Source organism: Benincasa hispida, chromosome 10, assembly GCF_027475165.1.
Source record: "Benincasa hispida cultivar pf3 chromosome 10, pf3_genome.v1.1, whole genome shotgun sequence".
Classification (NCBI taxonomy): Eukaryota; Viridiplantae; Streptophyta; class Magnoliopsida; order Cucurbitales; family Cucurbitaceae; genus Benincasa; species Benincasa hispida.
This window is the reverse complement of record NC_143487.1, coordinates 5,325,651-5,340,073: the sequence shown is the minus strand read 5'-3', so window position 1 is coordinate 5,340,073 and position 14,423 is coordinate 5,325,651. Positions and strand designations below refer to the sequence as shown.

Below are 14,423 nucleotides of genomic sequence, written 5' to 3'. Positions count from 1 at the left end.
ATGCGATGGCCCCATTATTTGCATCATTGTTTTTTTATCCTCAATCTTTAATCGCTTTCTCTCCAGTCTTCATGATTTTTAGAAATGCAATTAAGTATATTCTTGGTCTCATCGTGTGTCTTATCAAGCATACCTCTAGCTATTGTCACATTGACAGCTGTCTGTGATGCAAGGTTTAATCCGTGGTAGAAAATTTCTATCTGTAAACAATCTGGTAAGCCGTTATACGGGCAATCTCTTACAAGCCTCTTAAACCTCGCCCATGCGTCAATGAGCGATTCGTCAATATCCTGTTCAAAATTGGTGATCAACTTCCTCTTTCTGGCGTTCTCCGTCGGGGGGGAAGTATTTCTTCATGAGCTTCTCAACTACTTGTTCCCATGATGTAATCTCCCCTGGTTCGAGAGAATAAACCCATTTTCGTGCCTGGTCACACAACGAAAATGGGAACAATGTTAATCAAACCTCCTCAGCGGAGATGTTTGGGAACACAAACGTATTATAGATTTCAGCGGAAAGGTGAGGTGCGAATCCTCTTCACGCCTACCGACAAACTGTCTGGCAGTTTGAATCATCTGCAACATCACCGATTTCATTTCAAACCTCGATCCGTCAAGAGTTGGCCTCATGATTCCTGGCGAGAAATCATAGAGGTTGGGCGACGCATAGTCTCGGATGGGCCTATTGCAGTCGTTCGCCAATAGGATGGGGTTCGCCATGATATTATTTGCATTTGATGCTCTATCTTCTGGCTGCTCCGCCATGTTTGGATCTTTCTCTTGTTATTGTTGTTAGCGGTTGTTTCTTCTTCTTCTTCGGAAAGTTCTCTCGATCTCTAGGTCGTAAATGGGCTCAGGATTTTGTCCTTCGTTCATACGATGCCCGCTTCTTCCCTTACCTAAGGAGAAGCAGTGCATAGAGACGGAGAGTCTGCAAAGAAAATCAAAAAGTTACCGTTAGCACAATGTATTGTCGTAGTCCCCGACAACGACGCCAAAAACTTGATGCATGGCTAATGTGATGAAATAATGGTGCGGAATGCGATGGTGGAATATGCATTGTGCATGCAAGTTTTCTCAGCAATATCCAAGTATAAATCCTACTGAGTTGCCTGGTAAGCCCAGGGTCGAACATAGGGACTAAGGAACAGTATGCGATGGTAATTTCAGATCTCTTTGCGTTGACAAATAAAACAATACGTTGGTTGGTATCTTATTTAAGGTATAAAGTTTATGTGGCAGAATTGAGAAAATGGTCAATAACAACGAAAGTACAATGAGTATGTGGAGGAACGAGTTGAGAAGGTCTTTAGCTAGCGCTTCTTGAGATTGTGTTCAAGCTATGCAATCATGCGACAACAATTCATTTTTCAATGCAAATGCGATAGTTTCTAATTTTAGGACGCATGCGATGTATGCGATGATGTCTATAGGACTTATTCCTAAGTCTCTATTTCTTGCCTATGCGATGATGAATAATGCACACAGGTACAAGGTGATCGCATACAATCATACCCTATTTCTAGGGTGCATGCGATGCGTTAATAACAAACAGAACTTATTCCTAACTTTCTATCTCTTGATTATGCGGTTCTAATCTGACTCTCCCAAGCCTAGCTTATATCCTTAGACCACCCTCCCGAGCATCTCTAAAGGATGAATGACGCATACATAATACAAGATGATCGCATAAAGAGAAGATCTCAGGTCATGCTAGCTAAGTACTTCTCAACCCATTCGACAGTTTAGTTACTCATGCGTAAGGTATAAAGAGTGGACAGATATAAAGATGCAATTTCCATTTTATAAGTAATTTCAGAATATAGAATGACAATGGAAAGTAAGGATAGAGAGCCTGGTAGCAATATCTTGCTTCCCAAGGCTTTTACACTGAGTTTTCTCTACTCTGCCAAAAGATGTTCTTGCTTCCACAAGAGTTGGCCCTCTTTCTGTTTTTGATGCTTCTCGACACTCTTCCGAGTTAACCAGAATGATCTCTCAGTGTATTCTCCCTTCACTCGCCTCCTCCTTCAAAGTATAGAAAATTACAGACTACGACTATCTATGGTGAAGAAGAACTATAAATTCTGAATAGCGGAACCGAACTCTTTGAACTCCTTTAACGAAGGTGGCCTTCAGTATTTATAGAGCTTCAGGGTGAAGAGCTTTTTCTCTCGAATGATTGTACTAATGGGATGTCATTAATTTTCTGTCTAATGTGCTGAATAATTGTCACCGAAAAATTGAGTGTACTTTTAACAGTGTGCCGTTAACGGCTTGTCAACTAAATTTGGATTCAACCGTCATCGGCTTTCTGTCCCATCGTGATTTATTAAGTTTTCACCTTGATGCGCCGACTTTATGCGACTACCTTCTTGAGTAGATCTTCGCGAACGCATATGATCGCATAGCCTTGCGGTCGTAATCTTTTATGCGCTCGGACGCTAATGTCCTTGGATCGCAATTTCGCCATGCGCCAATGCATTTTTCTGTAAAAAATACATAAATTAGTTGCTTTAATGCGATGGACGCATGCGATCGCAATATTCTAAACTTAATGCTTTTGGACGTAATTTTATATATTTTTATCGTCGCAATCCTTCATTGTTTTATATCTTTGCGTTGTAATAACGTGCATTTCTGCCTATTATCACCTTCTCGTTTGCCTGTGTCCAGCGCTTGTATGCCTTTTAAACATTTCAAGTGGCATTTGAAGCAGGATTAGGAAGACAATCCTCCATAAAGATAAAAGGGAGGTCATCGATGCTTAAAATCGTGGTGATTGTGTTTTTCCAGGTTGTATAATTTTCACCCATTAGTTTATCGACAGTGAGCAAATTAAGTGTCGCGGAAGTCATAGTTAATAAATTGCTAAAACCATACAAATTATTTATATTAGTAATCTATGCATTAACTCATTTTGAAAAACCAATCAAATTTAGCAAAATAATCTAATGTACCCTAAGTGACATCTATTTTGCAATAATGTTTCAATGAGTTGGGATAAAAGCCACCGTAGGTTGATCAAGTGCCCATTCACTGAAATGAGACTATCTCAACCAATAGACAGAACAGCTCCTTGTTACTGTAACTATCAATCACCATTGTTCGGTCCAGAAATTATTAAACTCGCTTAATATTTCTTGTAAATGTAACCCCTCATTTTAGATTCTAGAGTTTCGTCCTGGTGAGCCAACCGTAGGAAAAAATCAATGGGCAAAAACTAAAGTAATCCTATCCATTACTAGAGTTAGAGGTAAAGAATCATGCAAATGTCATCTGTAAAGAGACAAAGCAAAGGTGCCTCGAGACCGGGCATGAAACTTTACTATCAACTAATGAGAGAGACCATAGGATATGTTGATACACATCCTTCTCCTACTAACTATAAACACTCTCTCTATTTACTTTGTTATTGATCTGTACAAATACCATACTTAGGGGGACACAAGCAAAGATGTCTCGAGACCGAGTATAGATCTCACGGTATGTACTTTTAAGGAGAAACGTGAAAAGGTAACATGAAGTATCATATATCCTATTTTCTTCCCATCAAGTGTTATATCTAGGGTTATTTAACTTAGGAAAATTCGGCTATTGATTTTTAACAAAGTATTTTGTTTAATTTGCCCAAAAGTAATACTTACTTTGGATAGTTAAACAACTTTGAGTAATGTTTATTAAACATTTTAATAAACTTTAATCAAACATTGCATGTTTGTAACAAATCTATCTAATTCACCTTTCCAGGTAAGTTCTTAGGTAGGGGTGTTACGTTTTCATCAATTTAAAATACCCTAACGTAGACAGAACAAACCTTAGACAAAAGGCCCCTTATAGATACATTGTTACAAATTTAATCTTTTAATTAAGAATCAATTTAATCCTATTAAACTAATTAAAAGATTAAACTTAATTTCTAGTCTTATTAAAAAAGTGATCTTAGGTCTATGTGAATCAAATTTTAAAACTATTTTAAAAGATGATTTTAACCTAAGGTTTGCATGCAATTCTGAATTATTGATTTTGATTTCTAATTTCATTTAATTATAATTTTTATAAACAAATGAAAGAAATTAAAACCAAACAATTGCATTAATTGACAAACTTAGTAAATTATTACAATTATAAATTACCTAAGCTAATGCCATGCTTCATGCAATTCCATTTCATTACTAACAAGATATAACAATTATATAATAATGTAATGAAATAATTAATAACATTCATCCATACATACACAAAATTATATATTATAACATTTATAATATAAATTATGCATGGCAATGTTATTAATACATGCAAACATACATTATAACACTTATATTATATGATGCAAGAGCATGCTATAAAAAATAAATCGTGCAATTATATATATTATGACACTTATAATATAAATGATGCATGAAATTAAATGCATAATCTATGGTGGGATTTTATACTATATGACATACATCATGACATATAATAATTAATTAAAATCATACATCAAATGCATAATTAATAAAATAAATTATTTGACCGGGATTGGATACTTAAACAATTAATTAAATTAATATAATGCTTATATTAATTTAATTGATCAAAGTAACTATCTATTACATAAATAAATAGTCAATCGGTTCAAAACAAGCGAACAGGGCATTGAACTGCTTAAATCGAACCATCCAGCCTCTGAACTGAACCTGAACCACTCGAACTAACCAAATCGCAAGTGAATCACAAACCAAAGCGGTCGCGAACTGGATAGTTCTTTCCGTCTCGCAGCTTTGCAACGTTGTGACCTAACATTGCAATGCGGTTCAATCTTATATAAACTTTTTGTATAGTTCTACACGTAGCGTTGCAACACTGTTTGCAACGCTACAGATAGAACTATACAAAAAGGTTATATAAGACTGAACCGCGAAATGATTAATCTCTCTTTATAACATCATTACTTGAAGAGACTTACATTTCACTAGAAGAACTATAGGTGACTTGACCTTAATTCTGGGTGAGTTGTAAACTCCTACCTCTGAGGGCAATTCTTGAAAGAGTAAAACAACATGCAGTGGAAGTATCAAGGATCCATAAGCTTTCTAACTCACTAATTTTGGCAAAAACTAAAGCATGCTCTTCTAAAAAATGGGTTTTCTGAACATACCTTTGATGAACTTTTCAAGATAACACCTGTTCAGCTGCTGTCTACTCTTGCTATCAACATGAACCACCTCAAAGCATTCCCTATTATGCTCTTGGAGCTTTAGGCAGAGTTGTGGGACTCAAGAATAGCTTGAAGATGTGAAGAAACCAGAGGAACTCACAACAGCACAACTGAAGAAGACAGTTTCTTCTTCTAAAAAATTTCTCTCAAAATTATATTCCTTATCCTCTTTTCCAATAACTCCATTCAACTTAATATATAATAGATGAACATGCAAAGTGATGGAGTGTATGGCTTGCAGCTCATGCTTGGAGAATCAAGGTCAATAAGATAATGCATTTGTGTGAGCATAAAGATGATGGTAATGGAAAATACCTATTTTCTATTTTTGTGCAACATGCAAAACGATTTTTTTCATTTTCTTTTTAAAACAAAAATGATATTAAATCATTTTAATACAAAAATTAATTTTTTTAAATTAATTTCATAAATTAACTTAAAAAATTAATTAATTTAATATCAAATATTAAATTAATTTTTGCACAATAATCATCTTTATATATTTAAATCATATTTAAATATTTATTCTCTTATTCCGTTTAATTTGAACGTTTCATATTTATCTCTCAAGTTACCCTAAAGCTTATCCATTTACGAGCTAGTAGGGGGACCTCGCGGACCTATAGATCATGGGCTCCAACGATTCGAGATTAATCGGCTAAACTTATTAGTCCGGTCTAACACCTATTTGTTAACTAATGGGACACTCCACTATAGCCCATAGTTGAACTCCCCTCACTGTAGATATATTATGTCCACTTAATAACCATAATCAGTAAGTCGATCCTTCATAGGTTGTTCGTAATCACAGCTAGGTCAAAAATACCGTTTTACCCCTGTGACTATATCTTGTTCCTTAAGTTCCTACTGATCCTCTTATGAACAATTCTGGTTCATAATCTCGATGAATCAAATCCTTTCTCTATCATGAGAAGGCGGGCCCCGATTGTTCAAGACCTGGAGTCAGTACTTAAGAGAACAACCTATTTGCTAACCCTAAATAGGGTAGGAGTGAATTTCATCTTGCAAGGCTATGTCCCCAGCTATTCATCCAGTCTTATCCCCAAAATGGTAAGCTTATTGAGCAGTGTTGTTGGACTACTCTCACCTCTGCAGATCAAAGGATAATCCCGAACAAACAAGAGTTCATAGCTAGCTCAGGATTAAGATCGAGTTAACCTAGGTTATATAATAAATGAAATTGTCAGTTTTAACAGTAAACGATCGTTATAAAGAAAAGTGACTATTTTTATGGTCCATCTATATGCAAACTCATTGCATAGGATGCAGCCACTCTTATGTCTCAACATGAACGATTTGTGGATTACATAGTTTGTAGCACCTTAAAACTTCTTGTAATAACTACAGAGTGGGCCGCATCCAATAGTGTTACCAGGATGAGATATCCAATTTCATCCATATACTTATTAGACCATTTAGGCTATATACTGTCAACTTGATCCTGTTTATGTCACTACATAAAGTTACAGCATTCAGACTATAGCCAAGGATGCGTTTATTGGATTTTCATAATAAGATGAAAAATCAACAAGTCATTGTTATTAATTAAATAGAAATGTTTAACACAAACTGCGAGTTTTAAGACATTCCCAACAGTTCTTTGATCTACATGGGTGAGAGTGGTCAAATTCGTGTTAGAGTTAACAATGCATATGCATAAACAATCAGGATTCTAAGCACTCTAATTACATAAATGTTAGGAAACAAGCATGCATATTTATAACATAAAAATAGGGTTACGACCTTTGTAGAAACTCAAAATTGGCCCAATCTTTTGTGTAATTCAAATCATGAACTCGTCATGCACCACTGCTAGAGTCTTCCCCGCTATTCTTCGACCTTAGAACGGATCGTGGGATCCAATTTGTGATGAGATTGAAGGAAATTTTGAGGGTTTGAAAGTGTTTTGGTGTACAAGGAGAAGAACAATTTCTCTTAGAAAATCTCGATTGCATGAACTTTTGAGAGGAAAATTAGCTTCAACAAGCCAACCAAAAGATCCAAATCTCTGCAAAATTTCTTCTATTTAAAGAAGGAAAACATGCACAATCAAATTGCTCTCAAATTGACACCAAATCAATTCATAATTGAGTGGGATTATGAGGTGTTTAGTGAGGTTGGAAAAGTGGGATAAACCCGCTAAGTCTTTAAATTCATTTAAAATTTTGAATTTCAAAAATCTAATTTTAAATCAAATTAATTCAAATAATTAATTTTAGATGAAATTAAATCAAATTAATTAATTTTAGATGAAATTAATTCAAATTAATTAATTTTAGATAAAATTAATTCAAATTAATTAATTTTAGATAAAATTAATTCAAATTAATTAATTTTAAATAAAATTTCTTAAAACCAATTTTAAATAATTAAATAAAAAATTTAATTAATCAAATTAATTTAATAAAATATTAAATTAATTAAAACACCAATCCCAAACATGAATCACTATTCATGTGTAATATTTAAATCATATTTAAATATTATCCAACTCTCCAATTTGTTTATTTCTATAATTAAACATCAATTATATCGCATATAATTAACAATAATTTCCCAAACTGAATTTGAACGTTTCAAATTCTCTCATCACACTGCCCTGAGGTTTAGTCTGATATGAGCTAGCAATGGGATCTAATGGATCTACAAATCATGAGCTCCAACAATCCAAGATTAATCGGTAAACTCTTTAACCTAATTAACTAACATTTGTTAACTACTGGGACACTCCACTAAAGTCCAGTAGCTGCATTCTCTTCACTGTAGATATATTTCTATCCACTTTATTTAACCATGATTAATAAGTTGATCCTTTATAGGTTATTTATAATTACAGTTGGGTCAAAATTACCATCTTACTCCTATAATTACATCTTGCTCCTTAAGTCTCACTAATTCTCTAATGGACAATTGGTTAGTGGTCCAACCACCAAACCGAGTCCTTCTCAGGCCAATAAGAGGGTGGAGTTCCTTGTTCAATATTCGGAGTCAACATTTAAGAGAACAACCTATCTACTATCCCTAGAATCAGGTAGGAGTAAATTCCATCTTGCAGGACTATGTCTCTAGCTATCTACCTAGTCTTACCTCTAAAATGGAAAGCTTATTGAGTCAATGACGTTGAGTCACTCTCACCTATGTAGATTAAAAAATAATCTCAAATAAATAGGAATTCATAGTTAGCTCAGGATTAAGATCGAGTTACCTAGGTTATCGTATTGAAATAGTTTGTCTTATCAGTAAATGGCTTTATAAAGTAAAAGTGAATATTTTATGGTCCGATCTTATGCAAACTCATTGCATAGGACGCCTCTACTCGCATGTCTCCACATGAATGATTCAGGATCACATTGTTTGCATCAAATACAAAGTGGGCCGCATCCATAGTGTCCCCAGGTTAAGGTAACTAGTCTTATCCCTATACTATAGACCGTTTTGATTATATACTCGTACTTGATCCATTCCTATGTCTCACATAAAGTTCAAGTATTCATGCTATAGGCATAGGTTCTTAGTTTATTAGATTTAAGGTTAAAAAGGTGCAGTTCACATATTCAATAATATTTTAACTAAATAACCTCAATAACAACGTTATTGTCAAATAGAATATGTTTAATATTTATAAACCATGTGTTTTAAGACATACAACCCGGAGCTAGGAACTTAACTACACAATATGGAATTCACTCATTCTCATTGTTAGGGTAAGTAGATGAAGTACTCCTTTAAAGGCTGATTTCGAGTCTTGAACAATAAGAACTCTCACCCTTTCACTGGTCAGAGAGGGGTCTAGTCATAGTTGGACTATGACTAACCATTCATTAAACGGATCAGTGGTACTTAATGAGTTGAATGTAACTACAGGGGTGAAACGGTAATTTTGACCTACATGTACTTACGAGTGATTTGTGAATGGTTAATTCATCGTTGATTGTTAATATCCAATGGACACAAAAATATATCTACAATGTGAAGAGTGCAGTTATGAGCCTTTAGTGGAGTGACCAACAGTTAATGAAGGTTGATTAATTTAATGAAAGAGTTTCATTAATTAATCTTGTATCATTGAAGCTTCTAATTTGTAGGTACATAAGGTCCCTTGCTAACTCAATAAGGAATTAATGAGAATCAATTAATTTTGGATCAATTTGAATTGTTCAAATCAATCAAAGGGAATTGAACAATGGACCTTATGTATAAGGTATAATGTATGTGGTTAATATAATGTATTGATACATTATAATATAAAGTTTAATGAGAGAGATAAATATTTGAATATGATTCAAATATCTATTATATGAATGAGATTCATATAAAAACTATATGTTAGAATTAATATGAATATGATTCATATTAAAACTATATAGTTTGATGAGAGAAGTTGTTATTTGAATATGATTCAAATGTTAATTATATGAATATGATCGATATAAAACTATAGAATAAAGTTTAATATGAATATGATTCATATTAAAGCTATAAATTAATATTACTCATATCAATGCTATAAGTTATATGAGAGAACATAAACTATAGATTATATTTATATATAATATAATATAAATTATATATTATATATTATATGGGATATAATATATAGTTATATTTAATTATGTTAATGTAACATAATTAATATCATAAATAACTCCAAAGGGAGTTATTATTGAGAGGAAGTTATGCATCTCTCATATAGGAACCACATTGTAGAGAAGTTAGAAAAGTTGGTTCAATTTTACGTGAAATCTGAATCTGTACAAAATAACACTCTTTCATCTCTTTCTTCCTCTGTCAAAATCCCTCTCAAGAACACTCTTTCTCCTTTTACCAAAATCAAAAGTAAGCCCACCACTCTATTGTGATTCTCACCTTGAGAATAGCAAGGTAACTTTTGTAGTAGTATTCAAAGAGTATAGGAGAATTGTTCGTGATACGAAGGAATCTCACTGTTCGTGGTCATTGGAGAGGAACACGTAAAGATTGAGTTCTTCAAGGGTAAGTGTTCTTTCTTACCATTTTCTCTCTGTACTTTAATGTCATCTATAAAAGCATGCTTAAGTTTATGATGTTTATTCTTTGTTTACGTTATTCTTTGTTTTAAAGAGTTCCATATTAAATTATAGGACACGAAGACTTTCGTATGCTTCCGCTATGGGAATTCCAATTCCTTCGTTGTCAAACAAACATCCCATGGCTGTAAAATGGAAAGAAAAAAAAATGCAAACGGGAGATTAAAAAAAATCCCTCAAACTTTGCCTTTTGTTTCAAAATTATATTGTTCTTTTAAAAGTAGCAATAGTACCACTGACGCAATTCAAATTTCTACAAAAGGTCACCATCTTGCCATTTCATCTCCAAATTTCCATATAAAATTCTAAAAGATTATACTCCAAAGATATTTTTAAAAGGTATACAAAAGATTAAGACCCTATTTGGTTATGGTTTTTAATTTTTATTTTTGAAATTTAAGATTATTCCATCCATATTTCTTAGAATTATTTGCATATTTTTTTAAGTACAATGGTTGAATTTTTAACTAAATTTCAAAAATAAAAATAACTTTTTGAACGCTATTTTTTTAATTCTCAAAATTTGACTTGTTTTTTTCCTCACATATTGTTGAACATAAAAAAATAATAATAAATAAATAAACTACACGAAACAGTCTTCCCTAACAAAACTTAAAAAATGATAAAACAATATTACCATCAAATAAAGATTAAATACGCTCTACGTACCATTTGTTTTGGATAGCTAATTTTTTAATAGATAATTTAATATATTTGGGATGAAATCCACTTAGAAATAATTAAAAGGAGGTTCCAACTTTCAAGATGAATGAATAGAGAAATAAATAAAAGAAAAATGGAGGTTAAAAATTGGATATAAATACAACAAAGTTCTTCAACATTTTTACACCACAACCCATTCCAGCTTCCTCCTCTGATCCCTTGCTCTCATGTTTCTTTTCTCCAAACACAATCAGGTAATACACCTCGTTTTTTTTTTTTTTTTTTTTTTTGAGAAACAGGTAATACAATAATATTGATTTCTATGATATTTTTAAAGTTTTAATTTTAAATTTTACGAGAAAAAATACATTTTTTTCACTAGATTTTGGGTCTAATTTTTATTTGATCATTAAGTTTCAACATTTTATACTATTTAAGTTTAGTTTTAATTTGGTTCCTATACTTCAAGATTTGCATTTTTAACCATCATTTTTCACTAAATACTCACTTACTTCAATTTTAATTGATGTACATACAAAAATTTATAATTTAAATTGATATATTAACCCAAAGTTTAAGATTATAAAATGATATTTGTCCTAAAAAATAACTATAAACTATTCCCCAAAATCAAACAACTTCGATTAGAGCTTCAAATCTTTATTTGTGCACAATAAGGGAAAAAACAGTGATCGATTATTTTTAACAATCCACCATATTTAGAAGGATAGATTGTAAGATTCACCTAAATTGTAATTATACCTTTAAACTTTTAATTCTAAAAATTGAACTCTCAAATTTATATAAATGTTAAAATTGAGTCAAATTAGACCTTTAAATTTATATAATTGTTTAAATTGTAACATTTGTATAATTTTAAAAGTTCAGTTTTTATTATTTGTAGGTCCAATTTTCACAATTATTATAAGTTTTGGGATCTAATTTTAACACTTGAAGAAGTTTAGAGACTCAATTTTTTCAATTGAAAATTTGAAGATTTAATTGCAACTTTCGTAGGGTACTTTTTGGCAATTTGTGCCATTAAAAATAATTGAGGCCAACCAGAGTAGGCTTACCTTGACATTACTTTTCTCGTCGGAGACTCCAATTATTGTACTTACAATGAAACAGTTGAACCGTGTTAAAAAAAATAATTTTAAACGTGGAACGGCAAGCAATTATGGCCCAATTTTCCTCGTCTCACAGGCCGCCTGTAGCATTGGAACAGCAGCAGCGCCGTCGAAGCTGTACGGCGCCACTCAAGGCAGCCTCCGTCCGGAAGGGAAGCAAAAGCCCCACGTATTTTCATTTTCATTTTCCTTTTCACTAGTCCAGTCAGAACCACAAGACTAAACTCTATACAAATCTGTTTTGGCCGTTTGCGGCGGCGGCGATTTAGAATGCGGGGGGCGGTGCAGGGCACGGTGCCCGGCGACGTCGTTCAAGAAGCCGTATAACGGTATTCTGCAGAAAGTGCTGTGCGAAGTGCTTGTGCGTTCCTCCGGGCACCTATGGGAATAAGCAGATGTGCCCTTGCTACATGAATTGGAAGCCCAAGGGCGTCGGCCAAAATGCCCTTAGTTTTATTCATTAAAATAATTACGTTTAAACAGTTGTAACTAAGCTTAGCTCCATGGATTATGTATGAAAAATATGTATTCCTGAACATCATATATCTTTATACGTCTTATCAAATTATCTAATCATAAATTATGGTGTGATAAATTTTATCTTTCTCCTTTTTTTGAAATATTTTAATATTTTTTTTATATGAATGAAGATGGGTGATGCTCAAGATGCACCCAATTATTATCCCTTCTATATTTAGAATTTTTTTTTATCTTTTTTAATTTTCTTTTTCCTTTATAGTGTGCTGTTTGTTCTCTCGGTAAGATTTTTCATTATTTTTTCTCTCAATGAACAAAATTACAGTGGACAAAACCTTGATCGTTCAATTACTTATTATCATTTTCTTTTTCGTTTTAAGTTTCATTCAACTCCTATAGTTATTTCAGTTCAACTAATTGAATTGGAATTTTTTTTTTTAATAAATAACATGTTTTTGGTGATCTCTCTCTCTCTCTTTCTTTTTTTTTTGTTTCTTTGGAGATATTCATAAAAATAGTTTAATTTTCCTTTAAAGGTCTTAGAATTAAACTTTCTATTAAAGAAATGCTTATTTTTCTAATTTTTTTTAGTAATTGATATGCACTCCTTTTCTTCAAAGGTTGAAGATTTCACCCTTCATTATCACAATTGTTGTACAAAAAAAAATTATTATTTTCAAGTTGTGCTCCATTTTGATTTATTTAACCGTTTGATGTGTTGCTAAGAAAGAGGAATGTGTGGGTAGAATTTGAATCGCTTATCGATCTCTAAGTTACTGGTGTTTGGGGGCAAAGAGTAGAATGGTAAACTCTAAGAGAACGTTTGGGGCAAAAACTATTCTAAAACTAATAATCACTTCTTTCTACAGTAAATACTATTTCAAAACCTCCATTTGCCACGTTATTTACTATTTACTACAATTTTTCCTATTTTATATTCATCATTTTTTTATTCTTTGTGTGTTTACTATTTCTTTTCCAAACTAAAGTAGTTTACACCTCAAACACATACTATTATAACACAAACTAAGAAGTTGATAATGTATAAAATTAATAATTTTTTAGTATTGAGATCTTGGTGGAATTTACAACAGAAGTTCATTTAAATTAATGTTGTGAATTGGTGTATAACAAAGTCATTATAAAATTATGAAATAAATAAATTTTGACTAATAAATTTAAAATTCTCAAATCACACTTAAGAATATCTCAACGTTTGGGATTAATTTTGAAATGATTAAATCATTTTTGTTATGTTTAAAATCAATATGAAACACACCTTTAATCACTCAAAATCAATTTAATGTTTTTACACTTATTATTGCATTTTTCATACTATTAAAATTGATTTCAAGTAATTTAAAACATTTTTTTCAAAGGATTTTTTTCGCTATTTGTGAGTACCCGGGTCATGCACACCTCTACTAATCTTATGGAACAACTTGGTTGATCCTACGACACTTGGGTATTTAAGGAACCGGTAGGATTTAATGAGGATTTTCAAAAATAGAAAAATAAGATAAACTATTTACATAAAATAGCAAAATTTTAATCTTCTTTGATAGAAGCTAATATAAGTCTATTAGTATCTGTCGATGATAGAAACTAATAAAAGTCTATCATCAATTTCTTTCATTTTTGTTGTTTCAATAAATAGTTTGACATTTTTGCTTTTTGTGAAAATTTCCCAATATAAAATCCTAGATAGGTAGCTACCATGATCAAATGTTAATCATTTTAAAATCGTCTCCAAACATACCATTTATCCCACAATCGTCACCAAACAAACTCCCAGTTGTGTGCAATTCTGAGAACTACAGTTGGCTTGCATTGAGGTGCACAAAATGGGAAATACAAGGGG

At 32.3% G+C, this 14,423-nt stretch overlaps 1 non-coding gene across 1 annotated transcript; it reads left to right on the top strand.

The window, feature by feature from the left end:
- Positions 1–216: 216 nt before the first annotated feature.
- LOC120089538 (small nucleolar RNA R71) lies at positions 217–323 on the top strand. The gene has a single exon (XR_005485214.1). It is a non-coding gene; the product is annotated as a small nucleolar RNA R71 (small nucleolar RNA).
- The last annotated feature ends 14,100 nt before the right edge of the window (positions 324–14,423 follow it).